Source organism: Myripristis murdjan, chromosome 23 (assembly GCF_902150065.1).
Source record: "Myripristis murdjan chromosome 23, fMyrMur1.1, whole genome shotgun sequence".
NCBI classification, from domain to species: Eukaryota; Metazoa; Chordata; class Actinopteri; order Holocentriformes; family Holocentridae; genus Myripristis; species Myripristis murdjan.
The window spans coordinates 19,336,913-19,351,029 of NC_044002.1; positions in this window are offsets into that span (position 1 = coordinate 19,336,913).

The following is a 14,117-nucleotide window of genomic DNA, read 5'->3' on the forward strand; positions in this document are numbered from 1 at the left end:
GATTTGTTAAAAGTACCTTTTACATTTTCTTATTGAAACAAGGCTTCATGATATCCTCAGAAACAGCTATTTTAACGCACCAAAATAAATTGTGAAAAGTTTTGATCATTTGATCCAAAACAAAGTTACATCTGTGGTGTTACGGGTCAAATAACCCGGCAGAGAAGAGCGGCCCAATCCCACACGCACACACACAACCTCTTTCTGTCTTCCTCTCTAGCACACAAACACATGCACACAATTGCTTTACTCATGGCTGTGCATCGATTTTGATGATGTTGCACCATTTGCAATGGGTTACTACTGTTAGGTGTTGATGTGCACATTTCACCTTTTTTGATGTGATGTGTTTGTGTCACTGTGTCACAAAATGTGGCTGGGCAGGTCAGTGAGGTACAGATTCCATCTGCATATCTTGCCAATGTTGCCAGTGATCAGTTTGAAAGTAATATTTTGAACGTGCAGAGAGACACATTATATTGTCAATATTGGATTTGAGAGAGAGAGAAACTTGCCCTTGTTCATTTTCTTCTTCATTGTCAATTTGCATTTGCTATTTTGAGCAAAATAAAGTTTGGGTTTAGGAAAAAAAGGACTTTTTATCTTCTTTCTGACGTAAATCTATACCAGTCAGTTTTTTTCTTGTAATATAGGCTAATTTGAATATATAATTAGAATAATTCCTAATATAGTTTTATGCATTTTTTCTGCTAGTTTTTGTTAATTTTATCACTTTCTTTTTTCAGTTATCATTATCAATTATCATTAGTCATTATTAATTTCATAGTCATTTCAGTTTCCGTTTCCCCATTTTTTTTTTTTTTTTTGTTAGAAATCAAAGACAGAAATCAAACAAGCATTTAAATTCAAGTAAATCTGACGTCCATCAGGAAGAGGGATTATTATTACTATTAATCCAATTAATAATTCATCTGACACACTGGGCCTGGCCGCTGGACACAGAGCGCTGATGGTGGAGGCAGAGCCGTGCGGGCCCACGGCGCCTGTCACAAAGGCCGCTGACCGAACCTCGCACCGTTCGGTTTGGCCTTATGATGTCACACTACCCGAAAAACGTCATCCTCTGTTGGATGTTGGTTGGCATGGCAATTAGTTGTGGTTCTGAGTGTGCAGCGGTGGTGGTTGTGGTCTCAGGAGATCAGCGTTTCTCTAAACTCGAGAGAAAGCGGTTGGCCTGCGGTGCTGCAGACGGGACTATTTTCGGTGATTGATGCAGCCAACGCAAGGACTCGGTTGTGTGTGACACTGTGATCCAGACCAGCGCGGAGGAACCACTGCCGACCTGGTAAGATGATGCCGACTTGCTAACTTCTTGCTTACCTGGTGTACAAGTTCACGGCTGTGCACAGGTGAATCTGACATCAGACATGTGCCGCTGAACTTTGGCGTCTGATCGGGAAAATAGGGGACACCGGGGTTGGTTGGTTGTCACACTGCTTATCACAGCCACACTAGAGGGCGCTGTGACATGATGTTGAAATGAGAGAGTTGGCCTGACCTGTTCATTTTGCACGGGTCATTGTGTGGAGCACACAGAAAACATTCATGTCAGGAGATGTTTTGTAATTTTTCTGGGTCAGAGTAATTTTCCATGTTGGTGTTGCGCTTGGTATTAAAAGCATGTAGGTTATTAGTCATTTAAAAATCGAACACTTTAAAAAAAAAAAAAAATCAAAGGTAATTGCTTTGATTTGAGTCAGTTTTTAACTAGCAAGCTTAAGCCTATTGTGTTAAGGTCATTTTTGACCCGTTTTCAACTTTAGATTTGTTAAAAGTACCTTTTACATTTTCTTATTGAAACAAGGCTTCATGATATCCTCAGAAACAGCTATTTTAACGCACCAAAATAAATTGTGAAAAGTTTTGATCATTTGATCCAAAACAAAAAGTTACATCTGTGGTGTTACGGGTCAAATAACCCGGCAGAGAAGAGCGGCCCAATCCCACACGCACACACACACACACACACACACACACAACCTCTTTCTGTCTTCCTCTCTAGCACACAAACACATGCAAACACACACAATTGCTTTACTCATGGCTGTGCATCGATTTTGATGATGTTGCACCATTTGCAATGGGTACTGTTAGGTGTTGATGTGCACATTTCACCTTTTTTGATGTGATGTGTTTGTGTCACTGTGTCACAAAATGTGGCTGGGCAGGTCAGTGAGGTACAGATGCCATCTGCATATCTTGCCAATGTTGCCAGTGATCAGTTTGAAAGTAATATTTTGAACGTGCACAGAGAGACACATTATATTGTCAATATTGAATTTGAGAGAGAGAGAAACTTGCCCTTGTTCATTTTCTTCTTCATTGTCAATTTGCATTTGCTATTTTGAGCAAAATAAAGTTTGGGTTTAGGAAAAAAAAGGACTTTTTATCTTCTTCCTGACGTAAATCTATACCAGTCAGTTTTGACCCATAACACCACAGATGTCACTATGGTTAATAATATTAAATGCAATAAATAAATTAATCGATTAATTAATAAGCTGTGTTCTAATATTAGTCTATAATAGTCAGATAACATAATTATCCATTGTCTTCATTGTATGAAATATAACGGAGTGAATTTAAACATTTTTATAATTGAAAACGAGTGTTATTGTAGGATGAAAGGTCCATAGGGCTAACAAATAGGAAATTGAAAACACTGTTGACATGAATATGAATGCAAAATAAGTTAGTGATTAGGTGAGTTAAATCATGGGTCGAATTTGACCCGCTAGCACCAAAAGTGTTGGCAGCTTTCTAACACATTTCCACATTTCAAGGGTTAAAATGTTTGTCAAGATGTCCTCATGTACTCATGAGGACATTAAGTTACTTTGTAGGCTCAGTCAAGGCAATTACTTCTTGTGATATTTTTTCTTCTTGATTGTTTTCTTTAACTTGTGGTCGTTTCCATGGGTTTAAATGAGTCCAGCAGGACAGTCGGCATGGCAAACGTTATAATTCATAACGTCTCATGTGATTCTGATTTTACACACTCATACACACAATAGATTCAGTAAAGGTTAGTTTTTTCATCTCTGTAATTTGTTTCATTTTACTTCTCATTTCAGAGGATCATTCAAACAAACAGTCACCTGGTTCCAGTTTGTGTTTTAAATACAAGGGCTATTGATGAGCACTATTATACAGGCAGGATTTTTTTTTTTTTAATGTATTTGGTGATTCTATCTTAAAAAACTAAAACATTACATGTGATTTTTAAATCACAAATATTTTTTTCAATGAAACCCCATTGATAGCTATATGGACAACCAACCCCATACCTTGTGACAACCAACCCTATGATGGGGATGGTTGTCACAATGTCTCAGTGTCTTTGATGGTTAATTACTTCTTATTACAATAACTTGTAAAAATGAAAGGAATACCTGGTAAAAGCCAAGACCTAAGAAGCTAAAATGCAGCACAATATAAGTTAGAAGAATTTTTTTGAATGCAAAATCAGTTCTGGCCCTCTCTCTCTCTCTCTCTCTCTCTCTCTCTCTCTCTCTCTCTCTCAAAACATCAGAAAGGTCACAGGTCAAGGTAGCTTAAGGATGTTGAAAGAGAGGGGGAATGTTGGCAATTTGATCTGAAACAGTTCTCCCTTCACAGGATGTTCATCTACCGATCTTCAGAGGCAATGCCAGTGTCCCGTCCTGCTATCCAACGATCAATGAGTAGCCAGTTTCCTTTTCTTCCTTCTTTTCACTCTCTATTTTTCTTTGCTCCCCATCACCTTTGCAGTCTTAAACTTAAGATCCAGGCACTTCTGTCAATTTTGGAAAGTGATAACAAATATAATGACAATATCCGTAACACACTTGGATGACTTAACTGGTAATGGGGAGATAGAAATACCAGGTTACTGCACTTTTAGAAAAGACAGAAATAGGTTTGGGGGAGGTGTTGCTGTATACGTGCAAAGCCATATTCCTGTGAAGACCAGAAATGATCTCATGAACCCAGCTATAGAAGCAGATAAACATGCACCAATGAAAAAATTCACCAGTCAGAAGTACGCCAGTCCCATAGCTGGATAAAGAAAAAAAAAAATATCGTTCACTCAGAAACAAGGTCACAAAAATGAATAGACAAAAAAAAAAAAGAATTATCAAAACAAAATTAATAATTCAAAGCATAACAGTAAGAAACTATGGATTTAATAATTACCTTAATATACCTTTAATAATTTGCTTGGCAGATCCAAAGCAAACAATCCTTCCTTTATTGAGTCAGAGGGCATATTTATCACAAAACCTCATAAAATTGCTGATCATCTTAATAACTACTTTGTTAATAAAGTTGAATATTTAAGACAAAAAATGAACACTTCAAATTGCACAATATCAGATGACTTAATCAAAAAAATGTATAATGATAAACAAAACCTGTAAGTTTAGCTTCAGTAGTAGTTGAGCATGTGAGAAAAATGTTGGCTTCAGTAAAAGATGACATACAGTTTGAGATGGATAATCTTGATGGAAAATTAATTAAATTAATATTATATTAATACTATATTGCTGAACCCGTATGTCATATTTTTAACTTGACCCTTAAACAGAACATATTTCCTCATGCTTGGAAAGTTGCTAAAATGATTCCCATACCAAAGAATAACAGGACTCCCTTTAGCAAGGAGAACAGTAGACCAATTCGTATTCTTGTGATTAAATCATGAATTATTTTTCCATTTTCCGTTAATGACCTTGATTCTGAGTTTCAACACGCCTACAAAATGAATCACTCCACCTGCATGGCTCTAACACAAATAACGGACGACTGGTTGTGTCAAATTGATAACAAAAATCTTGTCAGTGCTGTTTTACTTGACTTCAGTGCAGCATTTGATGTTATCGATCATGATTTATTATTGAAAAAACTTTACGTTTATGGTTTTAGTGTAAATGCTGTTGATTGGCTAAGGAGCTACTTAAATGACAGTTCACAGTGTGTATTTTAATGGTTGTCCCTCTGTTAAAAGAAGGTCGGAGTGGGGGGTGCCTCAAGGAACTTGCCTTGGGCCACTTCTTTTCTCTATTTTTACTAATGACTTGCCTTTGGTGTTAAAAGAATCAACCATGATGATGTTTGCTGATGATTGCACATTATATAGATCCTCCAATAGTCTGAATGAGCTTAATGAATCCTTACAGAGAGATCTTGAATGCATATCAAACTGGGTGGAAAATAACAAACTAGTACTTAATATAATTAAAACTAAATGTACCATCTTTAGATCTAACTTTGCATTGAAAAAAGAACTGTCCCTTTCTCTCACAATGAAAGGTATAACCCTTGAGCAAATCAAAATTGTAAAACTGCTTGGTGTCACCCTGGTCTTGTCATATTGTTAAAATTGTCACTAAAATGGGTAGTGCAATGTCAGCTATCAGGAGATGTAGGTATTTCATGACTGATCACTCAATCAATATTGTAATAAAATCATTAGTTTTGTCTCACCTGGATTATTGTTCTGTTGTAGGGTCTAGTGCAACTAGAAAAGATCTTCATGCGCTGCATCTTGCACAGAACAAAGCAGCCCGTTTAGCTCATCATTGTTCACCCAGGTCTAGTGTTGATAGCATGCATGATGCTCTTGTCTGGCTTAAAGTGGAGGATAGATTAATGTGCAATCTTCTTGTGTTTTTTGGGAATATTTTGTTTCAAGCTACATCTAAAGAATTTCATGCCAGGATTTTGTATATCAATGACAGACACACTCACAGTCCAAGACAAGCAACACAACATCATATTGTAGTTCCAACACCCAAAACCAGTGCAATCCAGAAAACTGTTTTGTACAGAGCTTCCACTCATTGGAGCTCACGACATGGTTCACTAAAAAAAATCTCTAACAAAGTAAGGTTTAAAAAATGCCTTAAAAACGGATTGCTTTGAGTGAACGGGATCAACTCTGATATGACTTTAACAGTTCATTTTTAATGTTGTATTACTGGTATTGTTGTTTCTAATGCTTTTGTGTAGGCGTGTGTGTGTGTGCGCGTGTGTGGATGTACATGTATGTATATAAATGTGTAAATGTGTGTGGGGGGTATGTGATCTTGTTTAGTTTTTTTTTTTTGATGTTGTATTATATATCATTTTGTTGTTTTTGTTGTTGTTGTTGTTTTTGAAATTTTGTAGTCTGGACATTTTTGTACATGGATCCCAACAAGGGATGCTGCCTCGGCAACAAATAACGGGGGTACAAATAAACAAAAAAACAAAAAAAACTCCAAAACAATGCTGGATATAGTTCCAGGATGACATCTCTAGGTGTTTATAGTTAATGTAATACCCCTCAAACTTCAGCAAGCTATTGCTATACAACTGAATCGCTAACCTAAAGCCTGCAGCAAAGCAAAAAGTCGGTGCCGAGTAGTGACTCTGTCCGAGTCACGAGTCCACGAACCAGTCTGGAGCCGTTACTCAGCAACCGCCTGCGCCTGTGCCTTGATACGAAAATAGCCCCTGAAGCAAGCTGCACCAATTTGGTTTAGTCTGTAGCGGTGGCCCACCTGTGTCCTGAAACGGTAGCCTACATGACTGCAGACGCGTGCCCACGGGCCTATTTTCGGTGGTCGGCTCAGCCTGCGCAGAGACATTTGGAGGTGTGACAGTAGTGACTCTGTCCGAGTCACGAGTCCATGAACCAGTCTGGAGCCGTGACTCAGCAACCGCCTGCGCCTGTGCCTTGATACGAAAATAGCCCCTGAAGCAAGCTGCACCAATTTGGTTTAGTCTGTAGCGGTGGCCCACCTGCGTCCTGAAACGGTAGCCTACATGACTGCAGACGCGTGCCCACGGGCCTATTTTCGGTGGTCGGCTCAGCCTGCGCAGAGACATTTGGAGGTGTGACAGTAGTGACTCTGTCCGAGTCACGAGTCCACGAACCAGTCTGGAGCCGTGACTCAGCAACCGCCTGCGCCTGTGCCTTGATACGAAAATAGCCCCTGAAGCAAGCTGCACCAATTTGGTTTAGTCTGTAGCGGTGGCCCACCTGCGTCCTGAAACGGTAGCCTACATGACTGCAGACGCGTGCCCACGGGCCTATTTTCGGTGGTCGGCTCAGCCTGCGCAGAGACATTTGGAGGTGTGACAGTAGTGACTCTGTCCGAGTCACGAGTCCACGAACCAGTCTGGAGCCGTTACTCAGCAACCGCCTGCGCCTGTGCCTTGATACGAAAATAGCCCCTGAAGCAAGCTGCACCAATTTGGTTTAGTCTGTAGCGGTGGCCCACCTGCGTCCTGAAACGGTAGCCTACATGACTGCAGACGCGTGCCCACGGGCCTATTTTCGGTGGTCGGCTCAGCCTGCGCAGAGACATTTGGAGGTGTGACAGTAGTGACTCTGTCCGAGTCACGAGTCCACGAACCAGTCTGGAGCCGTGACTCAGCAACCGCCTGCGCCTGTGCCTTGATACGAAAATAGCCCCTGGAGCAAGCTGCACCAATTTGGTTTAGTCTGTAGCGGTGGCCCACCTGCGTCCTGAAACGGTAGCCTACATGACTGCAGACGCGTGCCCACGGGCCTATTTTCGGTGGTCGGCTCAGCCTGCGCAGAGACCTTTGGAGTTGTGACAGTAGTGACTCTGTCCGAGTCACGAGTCCACGAACCAGTCTGGAGCCGTTACTCAGCAACCGCCTGCGCCTGTGCCTTGATACGAAAATAGCCCCTGAAGCAAGCTGCACCAATTTGGTTTAGTCTGTAGCGGTGGCCCACCTGCGTCCTGAAACGGTAGCCTACATGACTGCAGACGCGTGCCCACGGGCCTATTTTCGGTGGTCGGCTCAGCCTGCGCAGAGACCTTTGGAGTTGTGACAGTAGTGACTCTGTCCGAGTCACGAGTCCACGAACCAGTCTGGAGCCGTTACTCAGCAACCGCCTGCGCCTGTGCCTTGATACGAAAATAGCCCCTGAAGCAAGCTGCACCAATTTGGTTTAGTCTGTAGCGGTGGCCCACCTGCGTCCTGAAACGGTAGCCTACATGACTGCAGACGCGTGCCCACGGGCCTATTTTCGGTGGTCGGCTCAGCCTGCGCAGAGACCTTTGGAGTTGTGACAGTAGTGACTCTGTCCGAGTCACGAGTCCACGAACCAGTCTGGAGCCGTTACTCAGCAACCGCCTGCGCCTGTGCCTTGATACGAAAATAGCCCCTGAAGCAAGCTGCACCAATTTGGTTTAGTCTGTAGCGGTGGCCCACCTGCGTCCTGAAACGGTAGCCTACATGACTGCAGACGCGTGCCCACGGGCCTATTTTCGGTGGTCGGCTCAGCCTGCGCAGAGACCTTTGGAGTTGTGACAGTAGTGACTCTGTCCGAGTCACGAGTCCACGAACCAGTCTGGAGCCGTTACTCAGCAACCGCCTGCGCCTGTGCCTTGATACGAAAATAGCCCATGAAGCAAGCTGCACCAATTTGCTTTAGTCTGTAGCGGTGGCCCACCTGCGTCCTGAAACGGTAGCCTACATGACTGCAGATGCGTGCCCACGGGCCTATTTTCGGTGGTCGGCTCAGCCTGCGCAGAGACCTTTGGAGTTGTGACAGTAGTGACTCTGTCCGAGTCACCAGTCCACGAACCAGTCTGGAGCCGTTACTCAGCAACCGCCTGCGCCTGTGCCTTGATACGAAAATAGCCCCTGAAGCAAGCTGCACCAATTTGGTTTAGTCTGTAGCGGTGGCCCACCTGCGTCCTGAAACGGTAGCCTACATGACTGCAGACGCGTGCCCACGGGCCTATTTTCGGTGGTCGGCTCAGCCTGCGCAGAGACCTTTGGAGTTGTGACAGTAGTGACTCTGTCCGAGTCACGAGTCCACGAACCAGTCTGGAGCCGTTACTCAGCAACCGCCTGCGCCTGTGCCTTGATACGAAAATAGCCCCTGAAGCAAGCTGCACCAATTTGCTTTAGTCTGTAGCGGTGGCCCACCTGCGTCCTGAAACGGTAGCCTACATGACTGCAGACGCGTGCCCACGGGCCTATTTTCGGTGGTCGGCTCAGCCTGCGCAGAGACCTTTGGAGTTGTGACAGTAGTGACTCTGTCCGAGTCACGAGTCCACGAACCAGTCTGGAGCCGTTACTCAGCAACCGCCTGCGCCTGTGCCTTGATACGAAAAAAGCCCCTGAAGCAAGCTGCACCAATTTGGTTTAGTCTGTAGCGGTGGCCCACCTGCGTCCTGAAACGGTAGCCTACATGACTGCAGACGCGTGCCCACGGGCCTATTTTCGGTGGTCGGCTCAGCCTGCGCAGAGACCTTTGGAGTTGTGACAGTAGTGACTCTGTCCGAGTCACGAGTCCACGAACCAGTCTGGAGCCGTTACTCAGCAACCGCCTGCGCCTGTGCCTTGATACGAAAATAGCCCCTGAAGCAAGCTGCACCAATTTGGTTTAGTCTGTAGCGGTGGCCCACCTGCGTCCTGAAACGGTAGCCTACATGACTGCAGACGCGTGCCCACGGGCCTATTTTCGGTGGTCGGCTCAGCCTGCGCAGAGACCTTTGGAGTTGTGACAGTAGTGACTCTGTCCGAGTCACGAGTCCACGAACCAGTCTGGAGCCGTTACTCAGCAACCGCCTGCGCCTGTGCCTTGATACGAAAATAGCCCCTGAAGCAAGCTGCACCAATTTGGTTTAGTCTGTAGCGGTGGCCCACCTGCGTCCTGAAACGGTAGCCTACATGACTGCAGACGCGTGCCCACGGGCCTATTTTCGGTGGTCGGCTCAGCCTGCGCAGAGACATTTGGAGGTGTGACAGTAGTGACTCTGTCCGAGTCACGAGTCCACGAACCAGTCTGGAGCCGTTACTCAGCAACCGCCTGCGCCTGTGCCTTGATACGAAAAAAGCCCCTGAAGCAAGCTGCACCAATTTGGTTTAGTCTGTAGCGGTGGCCCACCTGCGTCCTGAAACGGTAGCCTACATGACTGCAGACGCGTGCCCACGGGCCTATTTTCGGTGGTCGGCTCAGCCTGCGCAGAGACCTTTGGAGTTGTGACAGTAGTGACTCTGTCCGAGTCACGAGTCCACGAACCAGTCTGGAGCCGTTACTCAGCAACCGCCTGCGCCTGTGCCTTGATACGAAAATAGCCCCTGAAGCAAGCTGCACCAATTTGGTTTAGTCTGTAGCGGTGGCCCACCTGCGTCCTGAAACGGTAGCCTACATGACTGCAGACGCGTGCCCACGGGCCTATTTTCGGTGGTCGGCTCAGCCTGCGCAGAGACATTTGGAGGTGTGACAGTAGTGACTCTGTCCGAGTCACGAGTCCACGAACCAGTCTGGAGCCGTGACTCAGCAACCGCCTGCGCCTGTGCCTTGATACGAAAATAGCCCCTGAAGCAAGCTGCACCAATTTGGTTTAGTCTGTAGCGGTGGCCCACCTGCGTCCTGAAACGGTAGCCTACATGACTGCAGACGCGTGCCCACGGGCCTATTTTCGGTGGTCGGCTCAGCCTGCGCAGAGACCTTTGGAGGTGTGACAGTAGTGACTCTGTCCGAGTCACGAGTCCACGAACCAGTCTGGAGCCGTTACTCAGCAACCGCCTGCGCCTGTGCCTTGATACGAAAATAGCCCCTGAAGCAAGCTGCACCAATTTGGTTTAGTCTGTAGCGGTGGCCCACCTGCGTCCTGAAACGGTAGCCTACATGACTGCAGACGCGTGCCCACGGGCCTATTTTCGGTGGTCGGCTCAGCCTGCGCAGAGACCTTTGGAGTTGTGACAGTAGTGACTCTGTCCGAGTCACGAGTCCACGAACCAGTCTGGAGCCGTTACTCAGCAACCGCCTGCGCCTGTGCCTTGATACGAAAAAAGCCCCTGAAGCAAGCTGCACCAATTTGGTTTAGTCTGTAGCGGTGGCCCACCTGCGTCCTGAAACGGTAGCCTACATGACTGCAGACGCGTGCCCACGGGCCTATTTTCGGTGGTCGGCTCAGCCTGCGCAGAGACCTTTGGAGTTGTGACAGTAGTGACTCTGTCCGAGTCACGAGTCCACGAACCAGTCTGGAGCCGTTACTCAGCAACCGCCTGCGCCTGTGCCTTGATACGAAAAAAGCCCCTGAAGCAAGCTGCACCAATTTGGTTTAGTCTGTAGCGGTGGCCCACCTGCGTCCTGAAACGGTAGCCTACATGACTGCAGACGCGTGCCCACGGGCCTATTTTCGGTGGTCGGCTCAGCCTGCGCAGAGACCTTTGGAGTTGTGACAGTAGTGACTCTGTCCGAGTCACGAGTCCACGAACCAGTCTGGAGCCGTTACTCAGCAACCGCCTGCGCCTGTGCCTTGATACGAAAAAAGCCCCTGAAGCAAGCTGCACCAATTTGGTTTAGTCTGTAGCGGTGGCCCACCTGCGTCCTGAAACGGTAGCCTACATGACTGCAGACGCGTGCCCACGGGCCTATTTTCGGTGGTCGGCTCAGCCTGCGCAGAGACCTTTGGAGTTGTGACAGTAGTGACTCTGTCCGAGTCACGAGTCCACGAACCAGTCTGGAGCCGTTACTCAGCAACCGCCTGCGCCTGTGCCTTGATACGAAAATAGCCCCTGAAGCAAGCTGCACCAATTTGGTTTAGTCTGTAGCGGTGGCCCACCTGCGTCCTGAAACGGTAGCCTACATGACTGCAGACGCGTGCCCACGGGCCTATTTTCGGTGGTCGGCTCAGCCTGCGCAGAGACCTTTGGAGTTGTGACAGTAGTGACTCTGTCCGAGTCACGAGTCCACGAACCAGTCTGGAGCCGTGACTCAGCAACCGCCTGCGCCTGTGCCTTGATACGAAAATAGCCCCTGAAGCAAGCTGCACCAATTTGGTTTAGTCTGTAGCGGTGGCCCACCTGCGTCCTGAAACGGTAGCCTACATGACTGCAGACGCGTGCCCACGGGCCTATTTTCGGTGGTCGGCTCAGCCTGCGCAGAGACCTTTGGAGTTGTGACAGTAGTGACTCTGTCCGAGTCACGAGTCCACGAACCAGTCTGGAGCCGTTACTCAGCAACCGCCTGCGCCTGTGCCTTGATACGAAAATAGCCCCTGAAGCAAGCTGCACCAATTTGCTTTAGTCTGTAGCGGTGGCCCACCTGCGTCCTGAAACGGTAGCCTACATGACTGCAGACGCGTGCCCACGGGCCTATTTTCGGTGGTCGGCTCAGCCTGCGCAGAGACCTTTGGAGTTGTGACAGTAGTGACTCTGGCCGAGTCACGAGTCCACGAACCAGTCTGGAGCCGTTACTCAGCAACCGCCTGCGCCTGTGCCTTGATACGAAAATAGCCCCTGAAGCAAGCTGCACCAATTTGCTTTAGTCTGTAGCGGTGGCCCACCTGCGTCCTGAAACGGTAGCCTACATGACTGCAGACGCGTGCCCACGGGCCTATTTTCGGTGGTCGGCTCAGCCTGCGCAGAGACCTTTGGAGTTGTGACAGTAGTGACTCTGTCCGAGTCACGAGTCCACGAACCAGTCTGGAGCCGTTACTCAGCAACCGCCTGCGCCTGTGCCTTGATACGAAAATAGCCCCTGAAGCAAGCTGCACCAATTTGCTTTAGTCTGTAGCGGTGGCCCACCTGCGTCCTGAAACGGTAGCCTACATGACTGCAGACGCGTGCCCACGGGCCTATTTTCGGTGGTCGGCTCAGCTTACGCAGAGACCTTTGAAGTTGTGACAGTAGTGACTCTGTCCGAGTCACGAGTCCACGAACCAGTCTGGAGCCGTTACTCAGCAACCGCCTGCGCCTGTGCCTTGATACGAAAATAGCCCCTGAAGCAAGCTGCACCAATTTGCTTTAGTCTGTAGCGGTGGCCCACCTGCGTCCTGAAACGGTAGCCTACATGACTGCAGACGCGTGCCCACGGGCCTATTTTCGGTGGTCGGCTCAGCCTGCGCAGAGACCTTTGGAGTTGTGACAGTAGTGACTCTGTCCGAGTCACGAGTCCACGAACCAGTCTGGAGCCGTTACTCAGCAACCGCCTGCGCCTGTGCCTTGATACGAAAATAGCCCCTGAAGCAAGCTGCACCAATTTGCTTTAGTCTGTAGCGGTGGCCCACCTGCGTCCTGAAACGGTAGCCTACATGACTGCAGACGCGTGCCCACAGGCCTATTTTCGGTGGTCGGCTCAGCCTGCGCAGAGACCTTTGGAGTTGTGACAGTAGTGACTCTGTCCGAGTCACGAGTCCACGAACCAGTCTGGAGCCGTTACTCAGCAACCGCCTGCGCCTGTGCCTTGATACGAAAATAGCCCCTGAAGCAAGCTGCACCAATTTGGTTTAGTCTGTAGCGGTGGCCCACCTGTGTCCTGAAACGGTAGCCTACATGACTGCAGACGCGTGCCCACGGGCCTATTTTCGGTGGTCGGCTCAGCCTGCGCAGAGACCTTTGGAGTTGTGACAGTAGTGACTCTGGCCGAGTCACGAGTCCACGAACCAGTCTGGAGCCGTTACTCAGCAACCGCCTGCGCCTGTGCCTTGATACGAAAATAGCCCCTGAAGCAAGCTGCACCAATTTGCTTTAGTCTGTAGCGGTGGCCCACCTGCGTCCTGAAACGGTAGCCTACATGACTGCAGACGCGTGCCCACGGGCCTATTTTCGGTGGTCGGCTCAGCCTGCGCAGAGACCTTTGGAGTTGTGACAGTAGTGACTCTGTCCGAGTCACGAGTCCACGAACCAGTCTGGAGCCGTTACTCAGCAACCGCCTGCGCCTGTGCCTTGATACGAAAATAGCCCCTGAAGCAAGCTGCACCAATTTGCTTTAGTCTGTAGCGGTGGCCCACCTGCGTCCTGAAACGGTAGCCTACATGACTGCAGACGCGTGCCCACGGGCCTATTTTCGGTGGTCGGCTCAGCCTGCGCAGAGACCTTTGGAGTTGTGACAGTAGTGACTCTGTCCGAGTCACGAGTCCACGAACCAGTCTGGAGCCGTTACTCAGCAACCGCCTGCGCCTGTGCCTTGATACGAAAATAGCCCCTGAAGCAAGCTGCACCAATTTGCTTTAGTCTGTAGCGGTGGCCCACCTGCGTCCTGAAACGGTAGCCTACATGACTGCAGACGCGTGCCCACGGGCCTATTTTTGGTGGTCGGCTCAGCCTGCGCAGAGACCTTTGGAGTTGTGACA